General features: G+C 39.9%; 1 pseudogene; it reads right to left on the reverse strand.

Annotated features, from left to right (window-relative positions):
- Nucleotides 1-89: 89 nt before the first annotated feature.
- On the reverse strand, nucleotides 90-4,341 carry LOC108411467 (annotated as a pseudogene).
- Nucleotides 4,342-7,679: the final 3,338 nt, after the last annotated feature.

Raw genomic sequence — 7,679 nt, forward strand, 5'->3', positions numbered from 1 at the left:
GGGGCCAATCATGACACACATAAACACAAAACAATAGAAAGATCTCTGAAAATAAACCATTGCCTACCTTTAAATTACATTATACAATTTTATATATAAAATTCACTCTCTGAATTTGTTTTCTTCCAATTTTGTATGTTCTGTGGCTCATTCTCTTGTGGCAGCATGGTAAGATCTTGTATTACCACTGGTGGTGTTACTATAGGCATGGTGACAGGCATGGGCAGTGACACTGGTATTGTAAGTGGCCCTGTCCCCATTGAACTATGGGATATTGAGTTCTTTTGTAGCTCCACTGTAAGATGAAGTGCTGGTGCTTTCTGTTGGTGCATTTTATACTGCAGAAAAGTACAGGTTTTCAATATGATAGCAAAATGTTCTTGCTCTTAAGTATCCCTGATAATAGGACATCCTTGTAAAACAACATATTCCCACCACAGATAAAGATTGTGATAATATTGATGGTGACCAGACTGAGGATAGGATACAGCAGTATCTTATGAGGTACTATGTTTATACCTTGCATGCTTATTTCAATCAGTGACAAACAGGGTTAGCACCAGAAGTACAATATAACAGTAGAAAAATGTCACACCCTCCACCCACATGTGAAATGCTTTTGTCTGTGGCTCCCTCAAGTTTACCTGCACATCCAAGATATCCAAATGATCCACAACCACCCAAAAGAGTTTCTCTCTCTTCTAGAGTAGTTGAATGTATTCCATGTGGTCTATGAATGTGGGCTAGAATTTTTAGTTATTCCTGAATGCCATCATTAATTCCCTAAAGACTCAAATTAAAATTGTTAAAAAAATATTCTAACAATGTGATTGAAGGGATATTGTTGGTGTACAACTTGTTTGCAAGCAGAAATGAATTAAAATCAGATGAAAAGAATAATCAAAAGGGGTAAGCTGTCTGAAATTCATTCCCATTTTTCTGACACAAGTCTTATAGAAGGATAAAATCTTACTTTAACTTTAAAGATCTTGTACCTTTGACAGCTTGTAAACATTCACAGAGGCAGCACTGCATCCAGCTGTAGCTTCTTTGAAAGAAAAGTGTCTCCCATTGCTTTCTCAATATTCCGAGAGTCTTCTCTTATTCAAAGTAATAAACTGCTCCTTTTTAATCCAGTGTAGCTTAGGCAGTGGTGGATAGTAACTAAGTAAATGTAATTCGTTACTGTACTTATGTAGTTTTTTCGTGTATCTGTACTTCACTTATAGTATTTCCATTTTGGGCGACTTTGTTCTGAGCTTGTTTTGATCTGTTGGTCATACCAAAGTAGTTTTTTCATGTATCTGTACTTTACTTAAGTATTTCCATTTTGGGCGACTTTGTTCTGAGCTTGTTTTGATCTGTTGGTCATACCAAACCAGTGCAAGCACACGGTTCAGCAGTGTAAAAATTTGGGAGCACATACGTCTACCTAAATGATGGAACTAACCAAACTTTATGTAAATAGACCACAATAAAGAAATATGTACATGTGTGCAGTTGTGACTGGCATGTTTCTTTTTTTCTAAATTCATACAAACACTTTCATTTTATAATAAATTAGTTTCGGTTAGTTTATGTTTATGAACAGAGACCTACAGATCAATATAGTAAAGGAAAACTTTAGTTTTTAGTAAGCAAGTTTTTATTCAACTTGTAACCAAGTTACAAATTAATCTTAAACTGAAACTTTGCTTGTTTGTAAAAAGTGATTTCAGAGCCACTCGGTTCTACCTGATGGAAACCTTTTGCCTTCAGTGTTTTGTGCTTATGATAATTTTAATAGACATCAGCATCACTAATTAATGACATTCTATTAAAAGACTGGTCTACCAAGAGAGACACTGAAGTATTTTCACCTAAAATGAGTTCATGAAGTTAGTCTTATTACAAAAATGATAACAGGACATCAGAGCCATAATTAATCTTTTAGTACTTTTACTTTCAATACTTAAGTACATTTGAAGACAAATACTTTTGTACTTTTACTCAAGTTGAGGTCTAAAGGGAAGAATGTCTACTTTTACTGGAGTAATATTTTACCTTGCGTATCTCTACTTTAACTCAAGTACATGATTTGTGTACTTCATCCACCTCTGAGCTTAGGTATTCTTACAGGATTCAAGCCCAGGTAGGTGCATTCCTTTTCGTCCTTCGCTGGGTGTCCTTTTGTTTGGGTGTACTCCAATCCTTCGTTGAGAGGGCTGTAGACATCCAGCAGTCCATTGTCAAAAATATAGCTCCGAGACTGCAAGTTTGCTGCATACTATGGGATTAGAACTCTGTGGATCAGCACAGTGTTTTCTGATCCTCTTCATTTGGGTCTCAGCCCACTGTTATGATTGAATACTCCTAGCGCCTGTGAATTTTGGTGTGAGAATCATTGTGATGCCTACAAATTACATATACATATTATATATTGTTTTTTCACAGAAATTATATAGATGTGAATTTTGAGTAAATCGAGCTAGCCTAAATTATAACTATGATAATTTACTTTAAGTAAATTTTTTAACAGTCAATTTTTTAATAGTTAATTCAATTACTATAATGAAGGGAGATAGACTAATGGTTCACAGAACCAATAACCTAATGTACAAACATGCATTAAACATACGGCTGGAAACCCCACAACATTCCGTACCATATTATGAACATTTTTTTGCTGTTGTCCTTGTCATCTCTGGACTCCTTCTCTCAGCTCAACTCACCTGATCACATGAGGGAGTCACTTGACTTTCCGCAGGTCTCCTTCACTGACTACTGATTCACATCACGTGTTCATTATTTCATGTAACCTATTAGTCAAGTATACAAGCCCAGTCTTTAGCAGAGGGTCTTTTTGAAGTATTACCTTTTTTATTTGTTATAATTTATTTTTAACCAGAGCCTTGCTGAGCTTTTCAGTGTGCGTGTTTGCTTTTCTATGTATCATGCCTTGTTTGTTTTCCACCTTATCTTTTGCCAAACGTCATATTAAAAATTAAGTAAAATCAAATAAAGCAGTTGCAGGCTGTATGGAGGTGGTTAGAGACTAAAAGTTTAAAATGTTCATGTGACATCAGAGAGCAAAGCTTTAGAGTTTCCTGGTGCACTGTAGCAAAAAGCAGATTTGACCAGTTCTGTAAAAGCTCTGGGCACCTGAAGAGTGATCCAATCACTGGAACGAGTCTGATAAACTGCATTATTTACACTGAGCATTTCTGTGATGTATGACGGCATATGGTCAGTAAACGCTTTATAGATAAAAAAGTCAATGTGTCTCCCAATGCACAGTGTAATGCTGGGTTTGCAGATCAGACACACGCAGATAAAAATTAACCCAGAAGATTCATTAAAATGGAGATAAACAAGGTTAAAACCAGTCCAGGTCAATAAACAGAACAGCAAGACAAAATACATAAGAATAGGCAAAAGTGAAGTCGAAAAAACAGGCAAGGGTCGTATCCAGAGAAAACGCATACTCAATAACAACAAAGTCAAAACAGGAGCGAGAATCGTCAACGGGAGAAAAAAAAACCATCTGAGGTAATACTTCGCAAAAACATGATCCAAACAGACCTGTACATATAAAGAGTTCAACAGGTGGTGGTGATTAGAATTCAGGTGACTGTGATCTGCTAAGTGGTTTGTGATTGGTTGAAGAAGTCTCAAGATTCTGGGAAATGGAGTCCTTGATGGTATTAGTCACCATTAATGAAACTTAAGGCAGCATGGTATACAGAGTCTAGGGATTTAAGAGTAGTTTCAGGTGCATATCTGTATAACATGTCAGCATTATCCAGAACAGGCAATAATGTTACATCAATGTTCTTTTTCCTTGTGTGCTTTGGGAAACATAATTTGTTATTATACAGGGAGCCACGTTTTTGTCTAAGTTTACAGGTAAGTTTGTAAACATGTTGTTTAAAAGTAATTCTGTCATCTAGCTATATGCTGAGGTATTTGTACCCATTGACTCTTTCAGTGTCAGATCCCTTCAGGGTTATGATTTTGAAAGTTCTAAAAGCAATGTTCGAGGCTCTGGAAAACAGCATACATTTAGTTTTCTCAGTATTTAAAACTAGTTTATGGTTGTAAAAAGCTGATTGTAGGACATCAAAAGAAGGCTGTAGCTTATGTAGTCAGTCGAACAGTACAAGGTAAAGTCATCAGCATATAAGTGTACTTTGCATTTGCATGTTTAGCGAGGAGGCTAGGAAGTTGCACTGTAATGTTGTTCACCTTGGCACCTCTGATGAGGAAGCTTTGCGCCTGCATCTAGCGGCGCGGACCGGCAGGAACCCCGTGTCGATGAAGCCTGCGGTAGTGAAGATCGCAGGTGTCCGCCTTTAGCTCCATGCGGTGCGACCCTGCCAACCCTCTTCGTGTGGCCAACGAAAGCACAGGAGGCGAGACGGAACCAGGTGAGCCCCCGGCTGAGCGTCCTCAAAATCCTCCAAGGTGGAGAATCTGTTGCTCATATTATGAGGCAGAAGGTACCAAGCCGAGTGCCTACCGCCGCGCGAGTTCCCACCGGCCACACTCCACGGTTCCGTCTGGTAAGGCGTGGAGCAGCTCATCTCCTTGGATCCTGCGCCAAGTCGAGGCCAGGGATCGTCAAGCTGAGGCTGCGTCCATTCCAGTTACTGAAGTCAGGGCCTGATCAGTAGCAAGCACTGAGTCTAGTAAGTTCTCATTCTCCTTGATTTGGTGCAGAAGCTTGATTCTGCCCTCCAACTTTGCTATTTTCTGAGATGGATGGATACAGCTTTCACAACTGTGTAGGCATGGTGAAAAACAACCTGAAAAAAGTTCAGCAAGTCGTTTACTGTGTCATGCTCTCTCTGTCATGCTCAATCTGATTTGCTGAAATCTTTGCTTGCCTAGGATTCTTCAAAGGTGCTCTTCAGTGCTACACAGCATCAGCATGACTGACTCCTTTGGCACATGTAACCCTGGCATGGTTGCATGGTGCAGCAGTGGTATAGCCTACTTGAGGTTCCTGTCCAGGCCCGTAGCCAGGGGGGATCGAAGGGTTCGTTTTCCACACATAGCCTGCAATGTCATGAACAACCTTTGAAATATTAGTGCCAGATTCATGCAAATACAGTTTTGGAGTTCTACCTTGCCACTAAAAAGGGCCTACCTGTTGAGTTCAATGTTGTTTGTGTACTCTGTAGAGCCAGAAAAGAGCTTTCAAACAGCATCAAAACCATCTGTTTGTAATTTAAATTGACATAATCAAGGTTGAATGTGTAGTGCCCTACACTCTTACTTAAAACATTCTTAGTCCATTTCTCCCTTTATATTAGTGGCAGATTCATGCAAATGCAGTTCTGGGGTATTACATTGCCACTAAAAAGGCACACAAAGTTTGATGAAAATCTGTGTCGGTTGAGTTCCAAAGTGTCCGGTTTCCCGTAAAATGACCCTAAAGGAGAGGAAAAACAGACAGACAGTGAAGGCAAGACCCAATTAAAAAATAAAGAAAATGAAGGCGAGATACAAAAGATGGAGAGGAAAAATAGGCAAACAATGAAGAAAAGCAACAGAGACAGACAGCAACAGCGATACAGAGGAGGGAGAGCAACAACAGACCTAGGTGAGCAACAGAGGGAGACAATGAAGTCCCAGCACAGTTGTAGGAAGATTTGAATAAGACAGAACACTTCGATTTATATCATTATTAATTCATGTTTAAGTTTTAATGACCATACCGATAGTGTACCTCATGAAGTAATTCTTATCTATTTATGTCAACAGTAGAGAGACAGGCAATAAAGGACCGCAACATCAGAGACAGACAATGGAGGACAGCAACAGAGACAATGGAACAAAGCAACAGACAACTGAGGTGAGCAACAGAGACAGACAATGAAGACACATCACAGATGTAGGAAGTTTGAGTAACACTTACATTTATATCAAGTTTATGTTAACAGTGGGGAGCAACAGATGAACACATAAGGACAGCAACAACAGACTCACAACAAACTTATAATGAATAAAATATGTCTAATTAAAAGGTTTGAAGTGTGCTCGTGTATTTAGGGGGCATTGGAGTAGAGAGCCAAATGAAGTCCACTTTTGGGGGGAAAAAGATCCCCCCCCATCACAATGCTGGCTACGGGCCTGACTGTCTACCTCTATATGGACTGTTTTAGCTTCAAACAGTGCTACAGCCCACTGATTTGTTGAAAAACCATCCATCTTGTGTGGTTTCATGCTATTGTTTCTTCAATGGTGCCCACTGCTCACCAGCCCTCTGGATTAGTTTGACCACCATGGAGCTTCCCGCTGTACAATGCTGCACAAACCTCACCTGCATTAACTGACCCTCCTGTTGATGCTGCTGGTGCACAGACTCAAACTATTAATCACAGCCATTGCTTCACCCGTTTTCCCCTTTTCTGGACTTTAATATTTATAATAAAATCTTTATTTTATACTAACATTAAAACCTTATCCCCTGTTCATTTTGCTCTTGTTTTATTGTTTTCTGTCCAATGTTAAAAAGAGAAGGATGGTTTTCACCCTTGAGTCTTGGTTCCTCACAAGGTTTCTTTTTTCTTCCTTTTGGGAGTTTGCCTTGTCACTATCGCCATGGGCTTTCTCATGGGGCTCAGATCTGGAATTTTCTGTATTTTTTTTTGTAAAAAGTGCTATATAAATACAGTTTGACTTTGATCCTGCTTCAATCTGGTCACATCACTCTCATGCTAGCAGAGTACTGTGTCTATTCACCATAGTCTTTTGACATGCTTGTATAACTTATCCATCAGAGCTGGAGATGACACAATGTGCAGAGTGGTCTTGAATGAAATAAAGCTTAGGGTGAACTTCTGCTGGACTGCTAGGTGGTCCGAGGCTAACTGGCTCAACAGGTGTTATCAGGTGAGGCTGGTCAGGGCATATAAGGAGTAATGGTTTGGCTCCTCTTACAGTAACTATGGGATTTGTTAGCCTGGATCTACCCTTTAAGCTGTTCTTTGAAGAACCAGCCACTGCACTGACTGAGATGATGTCTAGTGCTCTCACAGTAGACACAATAGGCTTTATTCTTGGCTTTCTTCTTCTGCCAGACTGCAGCAGCCAGATCTTCTCAGTTGTCATCACTATTCGATGTAGGGTCTTGCAGTCGGAGGCGGTGCAATTCCCAAACCAGCCGATGATGCAGCTGCTCAAGATGTTCTCCACGTTCCCCCTGTAGAAGGTAAGTGAGGATAGCTTTCTTCAGGAAATAGAGGTGCTGCTGGGCTCTCTTGCCCGGAGAGATTCTCTTTGATGTGGACATCTAAGAACTTGGTGCTCCTAACGATATCCACAGCAGTGATGTTCAGTGGGGGAGGGGGGTGTTCACCTCTCACTCTCTGGAAGTCAACAGCCATTTCCTTAGTTTTGTCCACATTAAGAGACAGGTTGTTGGTTCTGCGCCAGTCTGTTAGCTGCTGCACCCCCTTCTCTGTATGCTGACTCATCATTCTTGGGGGATTTTAATATTCACTTTGAGAAGGCATACGACCCATTAAAAAGTCAATCCTAGACTCTGGTTTTACCCAAAATGTAACCGAGCCTACACACTACTGTAGTCATACATTAGATTTAGTTTTGACACTAGGTATTAACATAGACAAGCTTAATATCCTACCGCAAACCACAGCGAACTCGGACCATTACTTAATTTCATATGAGCTACG

The sequence above is a fragment of the Pygocentrus nattereri genome, chromosome 15, assembly GCF_015220715.1.
Source record: "Pygocentrus nattereri isolate fPygNat1 chromosome 15, fPygNat1.pri, whole genome shotgun sequence".
NCBI classification, from domain to species: domain Eukaryota; kingdom Metazoa; phylum Chordata; class Actinopteri; order Characiformes; family Serrasalmidae; genus Pygocentrus; species Pygocentrus nattereri.